This window comes from Balaenoptera physalus (assembly GCF_965194825.1).
Source record: "Balaenoptera physalus genome assembly, chromosome: 2".
Taxonomy (NCBI): domain Eukaryota; kingdom Metazoa; phylum Chordata; class Mammalia; order Artiodactyla; family Balaenopteridae; genus Balaenoptera; species Balaenoptera physalus.
In genome coordinates, this window is record NC_138883.1 from 57,751,248 (window position 1) to 57,775,560 (window position 24,313).

Genomic DNA, 24,313 nt, shown 5'->3' on the forward strand with positions numbered 1-24,313 from the left:
AGGGATGGGAGGGAGAAATTGGGAATGGTCTCAGTTATGTATATACTTGTGAACTAGTGCAGTGTTATTTAAAAGTGGACTTAAAGGTAAATGTATACTGCAAATGCTAGAGCAGCCACTAAAAACATCTTTAAAACTAGTATAATTAATACAGGGGAGAAAGTGGAATCATATAAAATGCTCAATTAAAATCTTTGGGAGGGCAGAAAAATAGGAGTGGTTAAGAAAGTAAAAAGAACAAGTGCAATAAGTAAAAAACTTAAAATATGGTAGAAATTAATCCAACGAACGCAATAATCATTTTAAACATGAATGGTCCAAGTAAAAGACAGAGATTGTCAGATTCAGTTATAAAAAAAAAACTTAACTGTATGTTTTCTACAAGAAACTTTAAATATATAGACACACATTAAAAGTAAAGGGATGGAGAGAGATCATATTAACACTACTCCAAAAAAAGCTGACATTGTTATATTAATTTCAGACAAAGCTGACTTCAGAACAGATTTCTAGGAACAAGGAAGGGCATTACTTAATGACAAAAGGGTAAGTTGTTCAAGAAGACATAACAATCCGTAAAATGTATCCACCTAACAACAGAGAATCAAAAGATATGAGGCAAAACTGACAGAATTGCAAGGAGAAACAGACAATCCCACTATTATAGTTGGAGAGGTTAATGCTTCTTTTTTAGTAATTGATAGATCCTGCAGGTAAATAATTAGTAAGGACATAGTTTGAATAGCACTATCAATCAACTTGAAATAATTGACATTTATAGAGTACTTCATCCAACAGCAGAATACACATTCTTCTCAAGCTCATATGGAACAATCACCAAGACAGACCACATTTTGGGCATAAAACATACCTTAACAAATGTAAGAGGATAGAAAACGTACAGAATATGTTATCAAGTCACAATGAAAATAAATGTTATTAACTCAGTAACAGAAAGCTGAAAAATATAAAAATATTTAGAGATGAAGCAACATACTTCTAAATAACTCATAGGTCAAAGAAGTTTCAAGAGAATTTAGAAATATTTTGAACTAAATGAAAATAAAAATAAAAATTATTGAAAACTCGGATATAGCAAAAGCACTGCTTATTGGGAAATTTATAGCATGGAACACATATATTAGGAAAAAAGATATAAAATCAATAATCTAAGCTTTCATCTTAGGAGCCTAGAGAAAGATGAGTCATATTAAACTAAAGTAAACAGAAGAAAATAAATAATAAAAATTTGAGGAAAAAGCAATTAAATGGAAAGCAGGAAAACAAAAGAGCAAATCAATATAACCTAGATCTGGTTTTATGAAGAAATCAATACAATTGATAAACTTCAACCAGGGTAACCAAGAAAAAAAAAGAAGGAAGATACAAATTACTGATATCAGAAATAAGGCTATCACTACTGATGTCTGATTTAACAAACATTAAAAAGGATAATAAGAGAATATTATGAACAACTCTACATCCACAAATTTGATAATTTACATGCAATGAACCAATTCCTTGAAAGATACTAACTACCAAAACTCACACCAGTAGAAGTAGATAATCAGAATAAGTCTCTATTTCTTAATGACACTGAATGAACAATTAACAATTTTCTGAAAAAGAAAGCACCTGGCCCAGTCTGTCTCAATGGTGAATTCTACCAAACACTTAAGGGGAAATGGTACTGATTCTATACAAACTCTTCCAGAAAATAGAAGCAGAGGTAACATTCCTTAACTCATTCCATGTGGCCACCATGACCCTAATACCAAAACCAGATAAAGACACTGCAAGAATGTAAAACTACAGACCAAAATTTCTCCTTAATGTAAATGTAAGAATCCTTTAAAAAATTAGCAAATTGAATCCAATGATAAAGATTATGCATAATTAACAAATGACCATTATTCTTGTCATGCAAGGCTAGTTCAAAAATTAAAAATCAGTGTTCTATCACGCAAACAGGCTAATAAAAAAAAAAAAGCATACATCAAATTGATGCAGAAAAAGCATTTGGCAAAATCCTACACCTTTTCATGAGAAAAATTCTCAGCTAACTAAGAATAAAGGAGAACTTCCTCAACTTGGTAATGAACTTCTACAAAATGCCTACAGCTAATATCTTACTTAATGGTGTGAAACTGGATGTTTTCCCTCCAAGACTGGGAACAATGTGAGGATGTTTCCTTTCACCATTCCTGTACAGCAGAATACTGGAAGTCCTAGCTAGTGCAATAAGACATAAACAAGAAATAAAAGTTATGAAGATTGAGAAGTAAAAATAAAACTGCTTTGTTCACAGAAACTTAATTGTTTACATGAAAAGTCCCAGAGAACTGACAAAAACACTCCTGGAATTAATAAGTGAGTATAAATCTAATAAAATATATATAGGATATTTAGGTAGAAATCAGTGCATGTGTGTAACAAGGTACTTTATCTGCAGTAGTCTTAAAATCAAAAAAAGAAGAAATAAATAAATTTTAATGTATTAATACAACAGATCACTTCTACAACAATGAAGATCTATATACAACAACTGAAATATATCTCAAAAAGCATAATGTAAAGCAAAAGACACAAGATACAAATGGCAAGTGCAGTATTAATCCATTTCTATATAGTTCAAAATCTGACAAAACTATCTATATATGTTATGGAAGCACACATAGGAAGTAAAACTAAAAAAACAAAGAAGTTATTATATAGCTTAGATCGTGATAACAGTTGTCAGCTTAGTAAAGAAGAATAACATTTTGGATAGAAGCAGAGAAGGACAATGGCAATGTTCTATTTCTTGAACTGAGTGATAGTCTCACTGTTATTCACACTGTAGTTATTCTTTAAAATGTACATATGTTTTATGAACCTTTCTCTATTAAATGTTGCAATAAAATAAGAACACATTTTTCAGTAAAATATTAAACCATGATGAAAATAACCATAACAAAAACAACCAGTCAATGGGAGTAAACAGCAGTCTAGAGGCCAATGATAATCCAAGAAATAAACTGGAAGATGGAAAAAAAAGAGATTTATCCGTAAAAGAGTAAAACAGCCCCAAATGAACTTTAAGTATTTAAGTTATACCTGAGAAGAAGTTAAGCCAGTTTCTTCCATTAATTGTCTGTGAAGCTCAGATATATTAAAAATCTTCTCTTGGTCCCTAATCCTTCAATTTTAAATGAAGAAAGCCATGCTCTTTTAAAATTCTATTTAATTATGTGAATATCTGCTTACTTTCTATCTATTTTAAAATGTACTTGCTACTGATTTCTAGATTCTGACTAAGAATCAGATTGATCATACTATTTCCAGCTAATATAAAGATTTTATATTTAAATATGCAAAAATCAAGCTTTCTGGGAGAGTGCGGAGAAAAGGTCATGATTCTGGGGCTGGAGAAAATGCTAATAAAACAAATATTAACAAATCTTGAGGGATTCAAACATGATTCTATTCTCCCCCAAAAAAGGAACCCATGAAATTTCTTAATGGCATTTTAGTGTTGAGTACAATGTAAATTAGGAAAAAAATTAGAAGCTGACTTAAGGTTTGATGAGCTCCATTATCATGATCCATTAAAATCTAAAACTGACTATCACAATAGAAACTCCATAACGTTCATTATCAAGAAAATGATGAAAAGGAAAATTGTGCTTTCCTAGTTTGTAAAAGTGCATATACCCTAAATTGGTACTTACTTAGTGCAAACATCATACACTATGACAAAACATGAAAAACAGTACTCTTAAAGGAGAGAAAATATAAAAACGGCTATGATCACCATTTGTATTCACCGTTATAAGAGATCCTAACCTGTTCAATTAGATAATGGATATATAAGGGAAATTTTAATAATGCTATTTTATAGATATTATCAATAAAATTATATAATTTCAAGAACTACAAACTACTAAAGCCAGTGAGAATTCAGCAAAGTTGCTTAGAAAATATAATGATTAAAAAGCAACATTACTATACAGACACAATCAGCTGAAAATGTAACGTTTTAAAAGTCCATTCGCAAAAGCACAAAATCTTGTAAAGAAATAAAAGAGAAATGCAAGACATATAAGGAGAAATGTATAAAACCTTATTATAGGACCAGTAAAAGATGATTGATAGATATATTTATATTAAAAAATTGAAAAAATATTTCTTCCCAAACTAAAGTAAAAATTATTAGAGTAAATGTGACTCCAGTAAAATTTACATGATTTTTCATCAAACTTCTCTATGTCCAAAATTGAAACAGAAGGATGAAGAATAAAGAGCCAGCATTGGCCAAGGAAAGTGTGAAGGAGGAATGAAAGGAGTGGATTCATTCATCCTACAATCTATCAAGACATAAGTAGAATAATTAGATTACAGCATGGTATTTGTGCAAGGATGATGAATAGAACAATAAAATAAAATAGAAAATCAAGAGATACATCTATGCATATATGAAAGCTCTGTGAATGGCAGAGTTAGAGTTTCAATTCAATAGGGAAAGGATAAATTATTCAATAAAAAACAATATCAGGACAGTTGGTTACCAGCATGGAAAAAATAAAATAGAACTCCAAATATAATATAATTTCCATACTATCTAAAAAATGTAAAGATACTTTTAAAATATTAAAAGAATATATAGAAAAATATCTTTATTTCTTCAATAGCAGAGAACAATAGCTTAAACAATGCAAAAAAAACCCACAAAGCACACATACATATATCAAACCAAAAGAAACAACTGATAATTTTACCACATTAAAATGAAAACATTTTATATGGGTAAGGAGCTTCTGAGATAATCCCTTTTCTAGAGCTTGGGTCCTTTGTGCATCTCTCTCTTCGTAAAAATGATTTACTTCCTTTGGTCACTGCACTGTCCCTTAAAATTAAAGACTGAAACTATTAAATATTTTAAAAAGCTGATGAAACTTGATGACATTAAAGTATGTTGAATTAAGGCATGCATACTGTATGTGAAATGTTAAATGTGTCAGTAGCATTTATATTTAAAAACTACCTCTGGGTTACTAGTGTAGGTAAGCCCCAGAATTCTCATAAACCTACACTAAATAAGATCCAGGAATATTCTCAGCTGATACCATAAAAGAGGGTGCTTAATGACCATCTCTCCGGTACAGTCTGAGGCAACATAATCTCATCCAGTTCACCACTATTTTACTGGTAGATCCTCTGATGAAAGTGCTATTTCCCCTGAGGATGGGAAAGGGTCAAGTTTCCTTGGGCATCTGAAAGCTGCAGGAACAATTTCACAACTCTCACTCTCCTTTGACTTTAGTGTATGCAAACCACTCCTGAATGGTAATAAATATTAGCTATATGTCTCCCTCTTAAGCCCTTCTGAGTGTCAAGGTTCAGATGCAGGCATTGAAGCATGCCTGTTTATGACTCATACCTTGTGAGGCTGTGTCTGATTTAGGAAGGAAAAATCTTATTCCCGCCTCAACCCCTGAACCTAGAATATTAGTCCTTAATGAATACAGTGTAACATTATGAAAGTGAAAACACTAGCCATAGATTATGGGCAATATGTGTGTGACCCAAAAAATCCATGAACGACTATAATGCAAAATATATTTTTAAAAACTACTACAATCTAGTAAGAAAACACACCCTAATATAAGGATTAGCAAAGGGTTTCACCAAAAAGAAAATCTGAAAGGCCAATAAACTCTTGCACAGATTTTCAATCTTACTAATATATCAAATAATTTCAAGTTAATATAAGAATGAGAAAGCAACCCATATCAAATATGGCAATTCCAAAGTAATAGACACAGTACTATTTCATAATATCTAAGGAATTTATTTAAAACCTGAAACATGGAAGAAAGTTCAACAATGAAACTACTGAAATGTTTATACTGGTTTTTTTTTTTTTTTTTATTAAGACGTTACTTTTTAAGAACAGTTTAAGGTTCACAGCAAAACTGAGGAAAAGATAGAGATTTTTCATATACTTACTATTCCCTGCCTCCACACATGTATAGACTCTCCTATTACTAATATCCTCAACTAGAGTGGGACATTTGCTACAATTGATTAACATAAAATTGACACAGCATAATCACTCCAAATCCATAGTCTACATTACCGTTCACTCTTGGTGTTTTACATTCTCTGGGTTTGGACAAATGTATAATGACATGTAGCCATCATTATGGCATCAGACAGAGTATTTTCACCGCCCTAAAAATCCTCTGTGCTCTGTCTATACACCTCCTACCCCCAAACACATAGCAACCACTGATCTTTTTTACTGTTTTCATAGTTTTGTTTCCAGAATATCATATAGTTGGAATTATGCAGTATGTAGCCTTTACAGATTGGCTTCTTTCTTTAGTAATAGGCATCCGTCAATTATGAATAAAACTACTATACAAATCCATGTGCAGTTTTTTTGTGTGGACATAAGTTTTTAACTCTTTTGGGTAAATAGAAAAGGAGCATGACTGCTGGATCATATGGTAAGAGTATGTTTAGTTTTGTAAGGAACAGGAAAACTGTCTTCCAAAGTGGCTGTACCATCTTGCATTCCCACTAGCAGTGAATGAGAGTTCCTGATGCTCCACATCCTTGCCAGCTTTGTTGTTGTCAGTGTTCCAGATTTTGGGCTTTCTAATAGGTGTGAAGTAGCAACTCACTGTTGTTTTAATTTGCATTTTCCTTATGACATATGATGTAGAACATTTTTTCACCATCTGTATATCTCCTTTGGTGAGGTACCGGTTAAGGTCTTTGGCTCATTTCCTAAACATGTTGTGTTTCCATTGTTGAGTTTTAAGAGTTTATTGTGTATTTTGGACAACAGTCCTTTATCAGATGGATCTTTTGAAAATATTTTCTCCCAGTCTGTAGCTGGTGCTCTCATTCTCTTGACTTTGTCTTTCAAAGAGCAGAAGTTTGTTTTTTTTTTAAATTTTTAAAGAAGCCCAGCTTATCAATTATTTCATTTGTGGATTGTTTCTTAGGTGTTGTATATAAAAAGGCATCGCTATACCTAATGTTATCTAGGTTTTCTCCTATATTATCTTCTAGGATTTATAGTATTGTATATTACATTTAGGTCTCTGATCCATTTTGAGTTAACTTTTGTGAAGGTTGTACGGTCTGTGTCTAGATTCATTTTTTTGCTTGTGTATGTCCAGTTGTTCCATCACCATTTGTTGAAGAGGCTGTCTGCTCCATTGTATTGCCTTTGCTCCTTTGTCAAAGATCAGTTGACTATACTTATGGGTGTCTATTTCTGGGCTCTCTATTCTGTTTGCCTGTCCATTGACCTATTTGCCTATTCTTTCACTAATACTACACTTTCTTGATCACTGAAGCTTTACAGTAAAACTTGAAATTGGGTATCATCAGTCCTCCAACTTTGCTCTTCTTCAATATCGTGTTGGTTATTCTAGGTCTTTTGCCTCTCCACATAAATGTTAGACTCAGTTTGTGAATATCCACAAAATAACTTGTTGGGATTTTGATTGGGATTGCATTGAATCTATAGATCAAGTTGGCAAGTAATGGCATCCTGACAATATTGAGTCCTCCCCTCCATGAACATGGAATATCTACTTTTTTAGTTGTATGTTTGTACTATTTTTATGTTTTACTTGCATGAGATCCTTTTATATGCTCTGGAATTTACAATTTTTGAATCACTTAAATTATTAAATTACATAGTTGTTTTTGTGATACAAGATAACTTGTATAAATTTAATCAAACATTATGAGGTTTAATCTTATTTTCAATTTTTTAGTAAAATTCTGTTTATTCAGAATGATTATGAAATGCTGGTTAATTTACATTCTAGTGAAGTGAAAATTCCTATACATCCTAAGCAAAGATTACTAAATTGCAAGGAATTGCAACATATCAAAACACACCTAATACAAAAAAGAGAAATAAGATATAAATCTTTATAACTAACAATACCTCATAAAGACTTCTGGTGCCTTGGAATTGCCATTCTTATTATTTTTAATGTATTTGATCTGTGTATTTTTAAAGTAAATCCCTGATATTTGCTACTTCTCATACGAGTATCTTGCATAAAAGTGCATTGCAAAATGTATAAATAAGTGGTCTTTTGGTTTATTTGGAGTAGGTTAAATTAGAGTTTCTCATATAGTAGTACATCTTATAGACTAGAGTTACTGTTTTCTTAATATCTAGACTTATTTCTGAAGGTGACTCAAGAAATATCCTGTGAAACAAAAGCATAAAAAAACCTATTTGAGAAAAACACCTGCCTGAGTCAAGAGCACAGACTTGATAATTTCTGAGGTTTGAAATATATGAGAACAAAATATTACCTGTCACATGGGTATCATGTGGCAAAAATAATGATAAGGATACTAACAAGACTGGGTAAGGATAAGTTAGACTTAAATGACTGCTAGATTCTTACTTGACATTTTCTTAAATATCTTCCTTATTTATCATTACTTTTCATAATGGAACAGTATAGATCTCTTTTCATAAATATCCTTGCACAACTGCATGAGGAGTCATATATATGGATTTTGTCCCCAAGTATTAGAAATCAGGAATACCACCGTGAAACTACCAATAAAATGTAGCAGAGCATTGCTGACGAGGTTTAAAGAATCTCTCTATACCTTTAATAAAAGTTACTTGTATGTTATGATGAATAGAGGACAAATCCAAGAAGTGATTCAGATGCTGGATGTCTGCCAGGCTCACTATTATGTCACTCATTCCTGGATACCAGTTTCCAGACTGAGGATATTTACATATAACTGCATCAATAAAATCCATGAATGACATAGGTCCACTCATTATCACTGTAATTGTTAAATATAGAGTCATTCTTTAATTAAACCTGATCTAAAATTCTGAGATTCTACCATTTCATTTCAAGACGCATATAAGAAATATTGAAAAGTGCTTCAAAATATAACCCTGATAAAATGAAAACATTTTATTAAATTACATATAAAATGTTTTGTCAGAATTTCCTTTTCAGTCTTCTCCTTTGAGTAGAGAATTCTTATTATAGAAAAGTGTATCTTTCTGTCTCTTTAAAAATAATGAATGCATGTTTTCAATTGTGGATTATTTCCATGTTAGAATCATTATTGTAGTAGGTATTGAAATAATCTAAAAGGCACTCATTTGCCTGTAACAGAACTCTATCTTCAAGACATAAAAAAGTAAGCAGGTATTAAAAGGTAATTTGTTTTCTAGATATTAAACAGTATGTTAAGGCTTCAGGATTTAGCATAGTAATCCATATTTGCATGCAAGTGATCAAAAAGAAAGCCATATTCTTATGATGGATTTAGAATTTCCCGATACTGAGAAGAATAGACACCTTAAAACAAAAGTTGCTTTTACCCCAGCAACAGAGCTTTCGCCTCAGTTGCCAAATCTTATGTGTCTGATCTTTTATCATATAAATACACAGAAAATGTGTTTTATGTCAAGTAAGTTATACCTTTAACATTCCTAATAGTCCATTAATTAATTAGACAAATGAGATCAAGCTACCATCCTGCAAGGTCACGGTCATCATCCATCCAGCTTTATATATGTAACCAGGGGTGATGGAAGAGGTTATCCTAAACATCACCTCCTGCTTGTCTGCATACCCAATGGTGTGCTTTATTTATCCCCTCTAGGTGATAAAATATCTTTAGCACCACTGATGCTCTTAAACATTCTAGGTATCAAATACTTTTGTGTCAAAAGTTAAGTGTATTATCTAAGTTAGCAGTTTTCAAAATCAAGTCTCTAGGTTTTCTTATATTATTAATGTTTTCAGCTGGTAATGATATGTCTCTGAAGTCCCTGATTTTTACACATCTTTCCATGTAGTTCTAAGTATACATTTCACTATTTCCTCCCTTCATATTATGTCATTAGCAATATTAAGTTAGTGTTTATGACCAATATAGCATACACATTTTCTCACAGTCTGTGAGTTTCTTCCCACGGTAAATCATGAATTTTTTGCTAAAAGAAGTCTTTGTACTGCCAATTTTTTCCTTTTCTGTAAAGTCTCCCACACACTGTTGAATATTGATGGAGAGATGCCTCGGTTTACCCAGAGAATTCCAAGTCTGACATATGTTAAAATACTCCTAGTGCAGAGCACAGTGATATAAGGGAGGTGAACTGCATAGTCAGTGGGACAGGGTGCCCATCACAGTAAACTGGGTAAGGTTGGGTCCATACAAATTGGATTTTTTCCAATGAGTTTCATAGCCAATGCTTTGCAATTAAGATTGTTGCCGTGCATCTAATGTCAGTTGCCAGGAGTACTCTCCACATGACATCAATTTCTTCTGGTCCTAAATGTAAAGTAATCGTTATCTCCTAAAGCAAAGCATTTATTCAGACCTCTTCCCAGGACTCCTCACAGTAAGAGCTGTAGTGTTAGCAACTCACAGGGCCAACACTAACAGTAGGCAGAGAGTGCAGAGGTTTTTCTAAATCAAATATTGCCAGCTAAGACATTTTAAATTTTGGTGACAGTACTTAAGGGCTTTGGGGAGAACTTGCATTATCTCTCTAGCTCCTGGAATTTTTACCTAAATGAGAAAACACATCAGCACATTAACAATAGTCCAAGGTTGAAACCTATCTCTGAAGCCCAGACAAAATCTACTTCTGGTAAGAATTACATTGGCATAATCTCAGGTGCAAGTAAGCTCTTTTTACACTGAACATGACTATGTGTAGCTTTTCATCACTATTTATCTTTTGCTAGTTCTTTCTGCACTGTAATACTCTTACCTCTCCTACTGATTTATAATTATTTTTAGACAAAAATTTCAGTCGGATTCATTTGTACCTGCTTCATAACAGCAAGGACAGGGTCTTGATCCATCACTTATTAAAAAACAAGACCCTGAAGAATGATGCTGAGACTAAGAAGGGGAGAGGGTGGCAGGATAAGGGTACTGAAAATTCAGACACCTGCTGTGAATGGTGAGCGTTCAGTAAACTGGGGTCAATCTCTGACCAAAAAAAATGCAAAAACAAATGAAGAGATCTAATAGTTGATACTTAAAAATTTTGTTCCAGTTGATGTCCTTGGAATCTTTCTTTTCTAAAATAAAAGCAAAAGAATGCTCATGTTTTACATAATAGAGAGAAGCTTCCTGTATTTTACCAACCAATGCCTTGGATTTCACACTCATATTTAAACATTTGAACATTCATATTTAACAGTCACCATTATTAGTATAGAAGTAAAATAAGTTTATGCCACTACTTGCAATGCTATTAGTTCTAGAAATAAAGAGGTCTGGCTCTTGTCAGGTGAATCAGAGTTTCAGGAACTTTATAATAAATGTCATGACAGTTGTAAGGAAAACTGTCTCAATAAGTCACTAAAGAAAGGCAAACAACAAAATAACAATAACAAAAAACCCAAGTTGGCAGAAAGGCAAAATTTAAGTACTAATTTTCCAGTAACAGTTCCTGTCTGTTATAATTTTCTCTCCCTGATACTCCAGTGATTTTTTTTTTTTTCAGACCTCAGGGATTTTTCTCTCTTAAAACACACACACACACACACACACGGGGCAGTGGGGAATTGGGGGGGGAACTCTATGCCTGTGTTCACAGTGCCTAAAGGAAAAAAAAGGGGTCACAATGTTGAGCAAAACGGACGTGGATTGTGACCTTATAGTGCTTTCCATCTGGAAGGGAAGTTGGTATTAGTCAGACAACTGTACAAAGAGACATAACATGTTAATGAATTACAGTTATATGGTGCTATGAGACCATATAGTTGGGTTGGCCAAAAAGTTCATTTGGGTTTTTCCATAAGATGTTACAGAAAAACCTAAATGAACTTTTTGGCCAACCCAATAATAAAAGGATGATCTCATCAGGTGGAGCAAGAAAAGCTTCCTTCAAGAAGCAACTACTGTGTTGATATACTAGGCAAAAAGGAGATGGGAGTGGTGATCTGCTTAGGGAGAAGCAACCATGTGCAGAGACCTCACTGGAGGTCACATGACAGGAAAGAGGAACTGAAAGGCCTCTGCATCTAGAATGCAGGGAAAGATGAGTTGGAGGGATGAGTTGGAGGCATTTAAAAAAGTGCTAACCCATGGGAGTGTGGTAAGCCAGGAGAAGAAACTTGGTGAATGTTCTAAGGGGAATGGTCTTTAGAGAGGTGTGTCATCTCAATTTTGTATTTTTTAAAGCTCTCTATGGAGAGCAGACAGAATAGATGCATGAGTGGGCGTGAGCAGATAATTCAGGAGGCCTCTGGAGTAGTCCGGGGGAGAAATTATGGTAGTTGGGACCAGGGTACTGATGGTCCCAAATGAAGACAAGTGGATGAATTCAAGAAAAAATTTTGGTAGGGAAACATGACCAGATTAGGTGACCAAATTGTGGAATGAAGGAGAGGGGTGAAAAGAGGATTCTTATTTTTTCTGGTAAATGATGATGTCATTTACTGAGCTCAAATCCATCAAAAGAGTGTATTTGTAGAGATGGCCAAGAGCTTAGTTTGTAACACGTTAGATTAAGGCACTTAGGTGATTAGGTATATCAATTTGGAATTAACTGGCACTAAGTACATAAGTGAGAGTCATTAGTAAGCTTGCTTTCTTTGAGAAATTTTTTATTCTCTCTTCTTTTAAAATGAGCACTGCATGATATAACATGTTTACTCTCTGCTCTACCTGTCAGAATTATTGAACCTAATTCATGTAACCACTTTAGCATATTACTTCGTCCTATCAAGAACACTAATTCTCTATCTATGTTTTTGTGGCTCAAGAATCTGGAATGATTTCAGGTACATATATATATATATATATATATATATATATATATATACCTAAAGATATTAAGCATAAAAAAAACTGGTTGAGAGCATATTCAAATTTTTAAACCTACCTCATAGAAATAATATAATAATCAAATAAATTAATGTTTATTAAAAAGTACTAGAAAGTGTCAAATGATTATAAGTTGGTCATTATTATGATGAGGGGCTAAGCCACTGTCAATAAATGTTACCAGAGTTGATAATTTACAAGTCTTAAGTGTAGGGGAATTTTTTTCAGAAAAATAAAAAGTGTTTTAAATATTATATATTTAATGTCATTAAGGATATCTTAATATTTAGAAGGCACACTAGCCTTATAGAGTTATTATCATTGCTGTTATGTCCATAGTAAACAATCTTTAGATAAATATATACATACCTATATATTTACACAGGCATGCACATTTCCTATTCCAATATTACTGTTTTTTCTTTAAATTTATCTGTGCTTTAGCTAAACAAGAACAGCATAAACAGACAGATGTACTACTTACTGGCCAAGACTAATTGAAGATGCCACAATGAGAAAAATAACCATCATAGCAGGCACCACCATCTCAACTGTCCTGTACTAATAACAAACAGGCATTCCATTCCCACATTATTTTACTACTTCTCCATTCATTGCTTCCACTAAGAAAGTTCCCAGTATCCCATTTAGTTTTTTAAAGGGATTTTAATGGATGTGCTACGAATTTTCAATGAGCTATCTGAAATTTGAGGAACCTAATTAGGAATGTATTTACTGTCTCTCTTTTAAACGTGATTAATTCCATTCAAGACTTTCAGCCTAATGTTACTGCAAACAAAAAAATTAAAAGGGAAAAGGAGGCTCTACTTTTACAGACTAATGGACTGATAATTAAAAAAAATTGAATTAAGCATTAACTCAGAAGAGTCCTTTCCAATATATAAATTATTTCTGTTTAGCCTTCTATTGCCAGGTTAATTAAGTAAATCCTCTGGCCTTGATTATAGCCATTAGTAAATGAAAATGTAGTTGAATTCACTAAGTCTTGTGATTTACACTAGGGAATCTATGTCAGTAAATATATCTCCTTGGCTAACAGCTTTCATAAAGTCAGATGTTTATTTAGAAAAAGAAGAATAAATAATGTTTCCCTTATCTGTGGAAAACAAAAAATCGTTAATTATCTAATTAATTGTTTGGGCAGATAAACTCTCTGGGATTTCTTGTGACCTTGCCTTTAAGAAATAAACCCAATACATTCCACATCTTCATAATGTGTGAAATCACCTCAGGCTCAGAGATGATCCTCAATTTCTTTAAGAAAAGTAAAAGGTGGAAAATTTAGAATGTCTTCCTCAAGTTGTTTTATTTAATAAAAAGCTCAAGGAAAAAAGCCATGAAAGCAATTCTTAAGAGAAATGAATAAATCATGTACAAAAGGAACACAAAGTAATAAAATATACATAGAAAAAACCTACACTAAAATAATGATTTGTAACCTATCTTCTGCATACTCAGACTCATCATTTTATGCTACAGTTATAGTTATAATGAATTAACCTCAATATAACCTAATACATCCTTTTGTTTATGTCTTAAAAGTAGTTCTTCTATATTACTTTGAGTACACTAGCAATGATATACCGGCTGCCTGTTTTAAATCTTATACAACGTAGCACCCTGATTCATAAATAAATTCTTAACAACAGTCTCTATGTTCCCTTAAGGACACAGACCTGTCTGTTGCTGGCATTTTAAGCTGTAATATATTGCAAAATAAAACTAAGCTTATTAAGTATCTCCTACCCATTCCCTTCAAGGAAATTTCAATTGCTAAGCACCGAATTACTGAGAGACAATCTAGGCTATATCAAACTTCTGTTCCCTATACAAATGCACGCATAATCATTTTCTGTGTGGTCACTTTGTGACACAAATATACCCTTAACAGCAGCAAGGGATGCTTATATCAAGTGTTTGGGAGAAGAAGGAAAAAAATAAACATGTCAAATTTAAACCAAATAAACTAGAAAAATGGCAAAATGATAGAATCTTATACATGAACCAGGAAAGTCTAAACTTTTCCAAATAAATTGTCTTTATTTTTTAAATCCTGAGAATATAATCATGTAATTGATGTGTTTACCTGATTTATCCAGTAATTAGAAAGCCAAAAGATAAACATGTAGCTGGGAATTTGGTTTTGGGTAGTACACAATACATTATGTTATATAATTTGTAATATGTCCCTCTTTTTCATTTTATTATCATACATGTGATTTCCCTTTTCCTTAGTTTTTCCGTATGCATATTTATAGCCTGCCATAACTCTCCTTCAATGACACAGAGAACATATCATTCAGTAAATCAACCAATCAGGAAAAGTGCTATTTCTAGCACCAATCCCTTACCCTCCATGTAGCGCTAGAGATCACAGGCCTGGAAAGAGTACTTGATTTTTAAGAATCAAAAAACCAGGGATTTTATTCCATCTTCATAACTCATTAGCCAAGCAACTTTGATAAAATACTTGGTCATTCTGAATCTGTTTATTCATGTGCAAACATTATTATTTTAATCTCTCCCTTGTGTATGCCTCAAGGCTGCAAATATGAGTCATGATAACACAGGTAAAATAATCTCAAAAAAAATCTGCAGATTCCATAAATATATAGGTTAGCGACATACAGTGTGGTAGACTTTGTATTTCCAGAAAAACAGGACTCAAAAAATAAACGAAATAATCAGTGATGAATAATGCTGGTTTTTAATTTGTATATTAATTTGCAAGATTTCTATTTAGCCTCCCCTAAGCATTTTCAAACCCACTGGCCAATGATCAAACTGAATGCAAGCAACTTACTTCTGGAGTCTGAAGAGTTCCTCACTGCTGAGAAGGAGTCAGCACTCGGCCTGGCTGCTGCAGAAGACGGACAGGTTGAAAGCATCTCCAAAGTTGATTCTGAGGATGGTGACAGAAGTAAGGTGCTCAGCGACTACATATCTTCCCAACACCTGGCAGAATGGTTACAGGGACTCTTCAAAGGAGACAAGCACAAAAAAAGTATATCAAAATATGCTTATGAAGTATCTTTGAAAAATATAGTTGCTGTTAACTGTGTGATCGATTTCAAACTCTATCAGGAATATCACTAAACAGAATTTAAATAGATTTGCATAATAAGGCTTTCCAGTGGAATGTACAATATGCTCTGATTCCAGTAGATATGTCAGCAGTCTGCTTTTCATTTTTGGAAATTTTCTTATCTCATAATTGAAAACAGTTTAAACAATCAAAAGATGCATCATAGTTCAATTTTCTTTGTATTTCAATTAATTCAACTTGTAGGCTAATGTTAAACAAATTGCGTAAGTCAACAAATACTAATCATCACCTACTAAGTACCAGATACCTGACGATGGGGATACAGCAGTGAATGAATCGCATTAGTTTTGCCCTCATGGAGCTAATAGTTTTATCATGTTGCCTGTTTTTTCTTAAATAGGGAAAATCCATTTATGTCAACCCATATGTCTAGGGAAAAAATACAGATGTGCCATTTATATTTTAACTTCAAGTCAGCAGATTGCTGATTTCTACCTTTCTGAGGGTTCCATGTCAATTTAAATAATAATCGACCTAGCTCTATCAGACACAATATTTAACTTTCTTTCCCCTAAGATGTATATAATAGTACCAACTGATATTCAATCACTGTCATTTTTAATGTAGAAACAGGCTGTTTTAAAAAATGTTCTTGAAATGAACAAAAGCATTTTGATTTTACTTTGGCTATGACTTATTTTATCTGCAGAGGTAAACATGAGGAGTGATACAATTCCAAAGGGTAAGAATAAAAAACAGACAGAAGATGACACAAGGATGACTTGGGTTTCGTTTATTGTTACTGCTATCTCCATTTGTAAAGATGTATGAATGGTCTTATAAAGCCAGAATTTAAGAGGGTGATTACATTGTCCTGACATACCCAATAATTAGGACTTTATTCAAAAAGAAAGTTAAACTATTGCTTAGTTAATACAGAATTTATTCCGAAATGCTAAAAATCAATACACAGATAAATGGTAAATTTGAATAAAAGTACATTACACTTTATTTATTTTAAGTTATTTTTATGAATCTGTCAACCAATCCTATCTTTATAATTTATATTTATCATGAAAGATGTTATTATAAAATTATAGAATAAATCAGACACAACCCCCCCACACAGATAGAAATCAATCATATGCCAAACATCTGAGATAGCTATTGTCTGCCTTTTCATTTATTTCCTTCCATAAATATTTTAAACTAAATTTTACATTTATATATACATGGTAAAAATATAAGAAATCCAAAAGTAAAAGTAAATCACCCTTTAAAGCAAGATATATCCCCCTCAGAAAGAACCAATTTCACATTTCAGAACATACTCTCAGAAATATTTCATGCATATATAAGTGTGTGTGCATATGTGTAGATTTTTATACATACATAAGAATCTTGTATGCTGTTTTGTCCTATTCCTTTCATTCAATATATCATGGAGATTATTCAATTTCTACCTTCTATCATCAACACCATCCATTCTATCAGTCAATACCTATCATATGAATACAACATAATCTGCTCGTAATATGTCCCAATTGAAAATTATCATTTCCAGGATTTTGTTATTATAAAAATGGTATAACCAACATCCATGTATCTATGCACATGCGTGATTGAATAATATATTAAATTCCTGGTATAAGTATAATAAGTTCTTAGAACTAAAATGTTTAAGCCAAAAAAACCTCAGTGTTTTTGAAACTCTGATTATTTTCCCTTCTCTGTAGTAACGAGGTAGTATTTACTACTACAGCAAGAATAAACGTGAATTTATAATTATGCTTTATATTAGTGCATTAGGATAGCAAATTATAAGTACTTCCAATTATTATGCTAACCAAAAGGAAAAAAAAGGATCGATGATCAAGGGTATTTCTGTCTTCATTTTAACATGAAAAGCATAGAAACTAATACAATCCCATCTAATTAAAATTCCCCAGAGAAAGTTCTTTATATGTATGGTTACATAATTTATTAATGATAACATTTTTCTTTTGTTATACTATCTTTTATTAAGAAATTACGATGTGCTAGCTACAAAAAAAATGTGTTATCCAAATCAATTCTCCCAGGAATCAAATGAGATAAATATATATTCATATACAATGCTATACAAAGTAAAGCAGGATAGAGCTAGTACCTGGCAAAGCTGGAGGTTTCACCAGGGCCATCTCACTCCAAATCAATGCTCTTATATCTCATAATGTAAGTGAGGATTTCAGAAAACCATTATAGATTCTATAGTAAACACACCCAAAAAAGGTGTTATTTCTTTCTTTTTTTTTTTTGGTCCATGTATTTTGTTTGGCAAGCACAATGCCTAAAACAAGAGATTTTAGATTGGGATTCTAATAAAGCAATTTTCCCGTGTGATCTCATAAAGATTTCCTTTTCTTCATGACAGTATGTTGAAATACAACATCTTATAAAAAATTCTGATTAATTCCTTAGTTCCAACTTGTTGCTATGTTGGCCTTCTTCCACAGTCTTAGAAAATTTGTCAACTGTTACTGTTTACGTACATGTATTCCCGAGAAATATGGTTCTCCCTGTAACAATTATCTTAGATGCCAATAAACTCTGAAAGAACTCAGGAAACATCAGTTCTTTGTTTGGCAAAACTCTGGAAGTTATTAAGGAATATCTTTTGGCAAAACTCTGGAAGTTATTAAGGAATACCTTTTAAACAACTGAGAATCATGACCCCTTCCAGTTCCTAATAGTACTTTCTTCTCCTCTATAATGACTGTCCATCAGTTGTCTAAACCTGTATTTTAACTTGAATTTCACTATCAGCAAAGGCAGAGCTTTAAAGTCTTATGAACCTGGGTTGGAATCATAACTATGACAGTATTCCTCAGTTTCCTCTTTTAAAATGAAAAAAAGCAATAGTATAAAAAGTTGTAATTGTTTCAAAGCAGAGTATATCTGAAAGTACCAGTTGTGGTGCTTTATTCACTGTAGGGCATTCAATAATTTTGTTTCCCTCAGGAACTTCTTCCTAAGGCTGCCCTAAGTTTTAACCCACTGAACACTAAGGAAACCCTTGAAGTATTTGAAGATAACAGTAACATAATCTTAAGTATTCCTTTCAATATAAAGATCCAGAGTTTGAACAATTACGAATCCACCCAATGGCATCATTACCGATCTTTCTCCACCTTATCTCTAATAGTGCAAAATAACACGAGGGAGGTGTTTTACGTTAGTCCTTAATTATATTTACCTTGTGTTGAAAATGATTAAAAATTAAACATTTAGTTATCCAGGTGCTTGATCTACATGAAGCAAAAAGTCAGATGTTTGGATATATGTGAACAAATGGATCATACGGTTTCACTGCAATTCATTTAATCACATATTTAATAATCGAATTTTGCTTGGCATAGTATGGCCATGATCTTTAGTGCACTACTCCAAAAATGAGGGTACAACATAAGAAATGCTATTTTATTAAGACGAATAGCGTGAAGAAATGGACCAGAAATGTAAAATAAAACTGGAAATCACTTCACATAAATGAGTTTTTTAAATGCATAAGTATTCAGAAGGATTCAGATAAATATTATTACTAAAGCAAGCTTGCCTCATCACCAGCACTGCTAAACCTAATTTAAAAATTAAATTAGAGACACTGATTGAATATGGAAATGCATTTGTGTTATTGGATAAAAGTATCGTATCATGTACTTAGCTATAGGAAAATGTTTACAAATTATTATACACATCCAGGATCATATGATAAATAAATTAATGCACCACTAGAGCATTTATTCCTTAATGTAAATGTCACATTGTAAATGAGAACAACTAATCATTCCTTTCCTCTAATTGCAAGAGTTCAGCAGTTAAATAAAACATAAATCCTGGTGACCTAAAAATTTTATTACTGCATTTGCAATTTCCTGTTAACAACTCAAGAAAATAACTTCAAGTGGTGCTGTATTTCAATAAGATACAACCCAAGGTGAAGGGCATTTTTGGAAGGGGCAGAGGGTGGGTAGAGGTGGTTGTTGGCTTTGGATTTATTTTTTTTAAGGAACTGAGTCCTTCCCTAAATTTAATAATGATAATTTAATATAATGGATTTTTCATGATAAACAGCAGATACTAAACTAATAACTGACTTAGTGAAGAAACCAAATGCATTATCCCAATTTGACTTTAATTATAAAACGTTTATTTACTAGATTTTGTTTGCAAAAGTCTTATATAAAAATAAATAAAATAAATGTAAAATAAGGCCCAATGAAGATTATAGAGCTAATGAAGTATTTTTCCTTGCATAACTAATATTTTCTTACATGACAGAACCAAAATAATCCAAAATAGTAACAAAAAATACTTCAATGTATAAATCCTTCACAAGATAAACTTTCTCTGCTAAAAGTTTCCTTGAAATTTCTTTGAATTTCAAAGTTCAGGAAATATTTTTTTTTTTTCCTCCTAAAGACAACTTTGAGTGGCACATCTTATCCCTTGGTGAAGTGAGAGAATTGTCCTTTTACTTTTTCCTGTCCTAGATCATGGTCTGTTCTCACAATATAAATGTCAGTCCTGCTCTGTTCCCTTGAACACAGGGAAAAATAAAATGCAACATTCTTGTTGCTCTTAGTGATTAGGGAAAAGTCAGCAGACAGATACTATGGTCACATAATCTTCATGTCAGTGTGTCACCTTGGTAATGATCTTTTTCAGTTAAGAGAATATCAGTAAGTTCTTATTAATACAATGTTTAACTATATGTATCTACATACAGTGTTTCATTCGTTCCTCCTTCACTCCTTTCTTCTTTCCTGTTCCCCCATTCCTTCCCTCTCTTTCTCCTTCCCTCCTTCCTTCCATTACTTCCCTGCCTCCCTGTCTTCTGTGACTCTTGATTTACTTAAAACTTTTGTCTCTTAGTTTTAAAATGGTTATAATAATACCTACATCATAGCATCATTTTGAATGTTATTTGTGTATTACACATATGCACATACTTGTGGATGTGAGTAGTGCAAGTGCTCAAATACTATAACTTGCAAAAAAAAAAAAAAGAGACTTTATATTTTATATAAACCAAAACCCTCTACATTTCAACCTATTTCTACCTGATTCTGCCCTCTTTCCACTTCTTTCTTCAGAGTACCACCAGAGTTTCATATCAGGTTGAGATATCAAGTTTTTAATATTAGTCCATACTGGCATTGGTGCTTTGTCTCCATCTGATCTCTGACCATTTTGTTCAGTGATGCATCAGTTTACTTAGACATTCTATATATGCAGGTTCTCATCCTCCCCCTACTTTTCCTCCCTCCATCCTTTCACCTCTTCTTCCCCCCCACACACTTCCCTTTCTCTCCTTTCATTCTTTTCTTTCCTCTACAACCTCACCTCTTGCAGGTGCAATCAGAAATGAGTTCATAAAGAAAGCATAATACTGTACACATTCTCTAAACATAAAAAATTTTAAAGCACATTTTAACAGAATTTCAAAGCATGTATATATTATACATGTACTCTCTTCAAATTCTGACTCATGTAGAAATCTGTAGAAACCAGATCATTTTTTAATACGCAGATGAGAAAGTACATGTCCCATATGTTTATTAATATTCATTATACAAGTAATACATGAGTACACTTCTTTTAAAATTAAATATAATCGATAGGAGTTAGGGATGGGGGAGGGAGGGAGCTGTGGGTACAAATGCGTAGCAGGAGGTATTATGGTGATAGAACCGTTTTGTATTTTGACTGTGTTCATACATGCCTACATATGTGATAAAATTTAGAAAACTAAATATAAACACACACAAGTATATGTATAACTGGTAAAATCTGAATAAGGTCAGTGGATTAGAGCAATGTCAATTTCTTGGTTGAGCTATTAGATTTTATACTACAGTTATGCAAGATGTATCACTGGGAGAAACTAGGTATAGGGTACATAGGGATCGCTCTGTATTATTTCTCACAACTGCATGTGAATCTACATAATGGTACATCATCTGTCTTGGAATAACCCTTATGAGGCAACAGTATCAGGTTGCAATCTCAGCATTCATTAATAGAAAAGGAATATCCAGAACACCAATTTAACAATTTCAGTAAATTATTCAGTCCTTATTAAACTACGTCTTGAATACAGTGTCTCCAGGAAAACTAGAAAAAATCCATTAGTCAATGAAAGTACAGCATTGTTGCTTGTGTTGGGTACCAGAGCACATCAGTGGCATTACTGTAAGGGACAAGAATTAGATCTTGCACCACTAATGTGTATATGGTAAATTATCCAACTGCTGTGTGCCTTGCTGGGCTGAGGTTGAACAGAGTCTCTCTAGCTGGTCTTACCTGTATTAGCCAAAAAGTAAAAGAAAATATGGATTTCTGGTGTTTGGGAAATGTGAGGTGGTTTAAAAGAGTGGGAGGAAATGCTGCGTGTATGGATAGGAATCGTTCTGTGTTTTTGTTGTGGTAGTGGTTGTTTCTTTGTTTTTAATTCATTATCTTAAGCTCTATTCAAAATGCTATATAAACTATATTAAAAAATAAATCTACTTGAAATTTATAAATCCAAAGAAGTGAATTTATGGTCTAAGTAAATTCAACTCACACACAGGCATACTATATACACAGTGTATTAGAAATACCTACATAGTATATATGCACAGTATATTAGAAATATCTACTTTATGAGTATATGGATAAAGTAGACATTTCTAATATGCACACCCTCATGAGTATATATGAGAACACTGTATAAATAAAAACGTACGTAGACAGATTGAGCATGCTTTATAATGGTCACAGTAAGAACATTATAGCATATATACTAGACTAAAGTCAATGAGTTGAATAGGAGGCTGTAAATCCTGGGCAACTATTGAGCAATTGTAAATTAGATTCACAGTGGCTTAAAAGAAGATTTTGGAGCAATCTCAGAAGAACCAAGGACCACCTGGAGATTGGAAGTTGGAACCACTGCAAACATGCTAATAGGCAATATGGGTACAGAAAATATCTAGAAGCATGAGGAGTACTTCCTTTGAGTGGGTGGGTGGGAAGGACTTAAAGCCACATTTACAACTACAGGGAAGAACTAAGAGAATGGAGTGAGAGGTATCACACTTACAATGTACCCCTAATGGTACATCATGTGCCTTAGCTCTCTTATTGTCTTACAAGCTCTTTGAGGTCCAGGAACATCATATGGGTAACTGCATGCCCAGCAGCATCAAGCACACTCAGCTGCATAAAACAGACACTCAAGAAATAACAAATTAAAAAATTTTCAACTGCAAATAAAGGAAAATCATATACTAAAAAACTCAGAGAAGTTACCTCTTGTGAAAGTTTCTAAGAGAAAAGATGACTCAAAAAGCGAAGAAAATCCTAAAAGTAAAATCCAAATGATGCAATTAGAAATGATGTGATGATAAAGAGGTAATTGGAAAGAAAGTTAAAGAAACCATGAAGACTGCACAGGAGGAATTCCACATAAGGTCAGATTATAAAGTAGCATGTATAAAAGACAGAAAGAAGGACGCAGAACCAAAGATGAATATAAAATAGTGTTTGCAAAGCACTTTCATTTACATAATTTCATTAGAGAGTAACCCTGCTGTCCTTGGTCTTTTCTTGTTCAGCATTTTGACACTGACTTGCAAAAGTACATAAGAAACGGTGCTTATTAAATCTGTGAATCCAAGACTGACACAAAACTGTGATTTAAGAATGACTCCATAGGTTTAATGGATGAGCCAAGACTGTCAAAATGAAATATAATAGAGCCAAAGATTTGGGTAGTTGCCAGTTTTTGGCTATTAGAAATAAAACTGCTATGAACATTTAAAAAAAAAAAAATAGAGCCAAAGGTAAAGATGCTTAGATTCAGAAACTAAATTATTAAAGTGCAGGGAGAGGGATAGATCTTTAAAGACAGTTTATATGAAATGCACTTAAAGGTGTTAATTGTCTCCATGATCCTAATGGTCAACAGTTTCAGGGCTGCAATCTCAGGATTCATTAATAGAAAAGGAACATCCAGAACAAGTTTAATAGTTGCAGTGAATTATTTGGTCCTTATCAAGCCACATCTGTAATACAGTGGGTCTCATTCTGAATTCTGCTGAAACGTCTGGAGACAAATACCCAAGGAAACTACGGCCAATCCCAACCTCTGCAAATAAAAAATGGTTGAAAAATAAAACTGGAATGTTATCTTGGGAAAGAGGTAAGATAGAGGGAAGATATCTTCAAATATCCTTTGTAAGGGGTGGGAGAAGGGGGTGTTAATGCCAGAGAATATGATTTGAAGTGAAGGATAAGAGCTACATTAAGAACATGCTATTAACATGAGGATGGGCTGCCCTGGAGGCAGTGAGTTCATTGTTTGCTGAGAAG

The 24,313-nt window shown here is 32.9% G+C and overlaps 1 protein-coding gene across 2 annotated transcripts in view; it reads right to left on the reverse strand.

Moving 5' to 3' along the window:
* LRFN5 (leucine rich repeat and fibronectin type III domain containing 5) overlaps positions 1–15,805 on the reverse strand; it is a 152,648-nt gene extending 136,843 nt beyond the window's left edge. For both annotated transcript variants that reach the window (XM_082452114.1, XM_082452113.1), the window contains exon 1: positions 15,674–15,805. The gene's annotated coding sequence lies outside the window, so the exon portion shown is untranslated. The remainder of the gene's footprint in view (positions 1–15,673) is intronic.
* Between the last annotated feature and the right edge of the window lie 8,508 nt (positions 15,806–24,313).